The sequence below is a fragment of the Ischnura elegans genome, chromosome 2, assembly GCF_921293095.1.
Source record: "Ischnura elegans chromosome 2, ioIscEleg1.1, whole genome shotgun sequence".
In the NCBI taxonomy this organism is placed as follows: Eukaryota; Metazoa; Arthropoda; class Insecta; order Odonata; family Coenagrionidae; genus Ischnura; species Ischnura elegans.
In genome coordinates, this window is record NC_060247.1 from 60,433,772 (window position 1) to 60,436,258 (window position 2,487).

A 2,487-nucleotide genomic window follows, 5' to 3' on the forward strand; every position below is an offset into this window, starting at 1 on the left:
GGCCACAATACAGACAACTTACAAAGGAACCTGCTTTTGTCAAGCCATTGAATGAGATTGAAAAAAAACAGTTTGCTTTCATTTGTTTAGGTAACAAATTTTTTTCTGGGAAATTACAAGCGAGATAAATTATATTGAGCTGGTAAACAATATTCTCACTAACTTTAAACCACTTGAATGTAATATTAGCATAAAAGTTCACTATACACAGTCACTTAGACTGTTTTCCTGAAAATTTAGGCGACACAAATGAAAAACAAGGCGAATGATTTCACCAGGAAATCAAAACAATGTAAGATCGCTACCAAGGAAGATGGGATAAACATATGATGGCAGATTACTGCTGGTGCTTAAAACGAGACTGTTTTAACAAAGTGCACACAAGAAAATCGCGCAAAAGGAGCTTCCGTAGTGTTGAGTGACGTTTTTACGTCTTTTTTTCTTTAAATTGTTTTATTTCAGTAAAAAATGTTACTATTTGTATTCAATTGTATTGTAAAACTATTGTAATTGTAGGTGAATTAACATTCATATAAATAAATCAAGTCTTTATATTTTTTGGGTTTTATCATTTATGTAATATCATCATATATATGATATTGAACATTTTTTTACGTAAGTAACAACATATCTGTATCTTGAAAACTAGAGCTGATAGGAAAAAACTAATATCATATTTGGATTCAGCACCTCAATTATACTTGGAATCAGCTTTAAAACCTCCGGCACCAAAACCACTGTTGACCTGTGTAATCAACTAAAAGGAAAGCACATAAAATAGTTGAATTATTGATTGGGTCCATTAATATTGGACAGATACTGTAAAAATACTTTTTAACTACATCATCTCCAATATAATGATCAAAATAATTAAAAATATTTAAATTGTATCCTAATATTTTACCTGTTATTTTCTTCTCTATCCGATTGTTTTAACAGGTCAACTGATTCATATGGAGAAAAAAATTGCTAAGCTTTATCCTTTAAAAATAGTTTGAGATATGTTTGTCAACTCAGTCTTAAATTTCTCTACATAATTATTAACTCAATTTTTGGTCAAGTACACTTTAAAACAATAACCAACGAGTATGGAACGTAACTACGCACGTAAAACCTGCGCACTTATGATTTATACCTATGCCATGAAAAAATTAAATTGATATACGTAATTCAAAGAAGCCAAAATTCTTTATCTTGCCCAAAAATTTGGCATTCGTATTATTTTACTTATGCTTTTTGAAAGGGTTATTTTAGAGGTTTATTTAATTTCAAGGCATTTTCAAAGAAAAAATTCTCAAAATAGATAGTTGGAGCATAATTTATTATTAAAGTTTATGAGCTGTGAAGTTCCTCTTCCCAAGGTATTTTTTCTTACGAAACTTTACTTTTTCAATTTTATCTCGTTTTGAAGAGCCAGATAGGCCTCAAAAATCTATTTTCGGGCGAGCAATTTTCAAAGATTTTTCGGGCCGTTCTCCCCCTCACACGCCACCAATTCAGCAAAATTCATTCTACGTGCGCTGCTAGGAGGGCGCTCATCTTTGATCATACAAATCGGCTGATGCTAGAAGGCAAAAAAGAATGTGCAGTGAGACGAATTGTCCCTTTTTTGGCGTCTCGTCGGCGTGATACAACTCGACGTTTCCAACTTTAAGGGAAAAGATATTTTTGTATTGCTTGCGATATTTTTAGATCCGAGAACGCAGGCAAGGAGCCTACGGTCTATACAGAGGCCTCTCGAGTAGTTAGAAAGGTGTGCGAACTTTGGAGACGTGCTTCTCTTCCAACTACATCCACCATCACTAACAATTACACGTATTTATCAAAGTAAATTTATTTATTTACTTCCCGTCCTATTGTATCAACATGAAAGCACTTTTCCCCTCAGCTGATTAACTTCGCTTAACTGAGAGGACCTAAATAACCCTCCTTCGTCCGCACTTCGAAAATATTATACAAATACATAAGTTTATTTCCCTCTTATTGTAAGAGCATCTGAAGACATCCGTTCCTCTTTGAAACCCTTGCACGAAATTTATATTTGGGACATAAATTAGAAGTATTTTACCCATATTATGAAGCAAAACTCAGAGGAGAGAAATTATATCATCCAGTCTAGCTGTAATCTTGCGATGGTAGACAAGCGACTCTCCTCACCGCCAAGTGTACACATTGCAAGAGACGCGCATGACCTTTTAGGCGCGGTTAAGGAAATAGAAAACTGTCGCGTCGAGAGGATAGTTTTTTGAATCTGGGCATTTTCTCCCGCCAATTCGCGGAAGCTAGAAGCGAGACCCTTCGAAATACCCCGGGATCAGAGCTTACGTACATATCCAAATCAAGGGCGATCAATTTCCCGAAAATTCCCGGGATTTTGCATGATTTAATTCCGGAAACGCGACATCTCTCGACGGGAGCAGCGACGCAACTGCATACTCGCAAGTTGCACCACCCGGGAGATAGAGAGAGTGACTGACCCATTGTCCC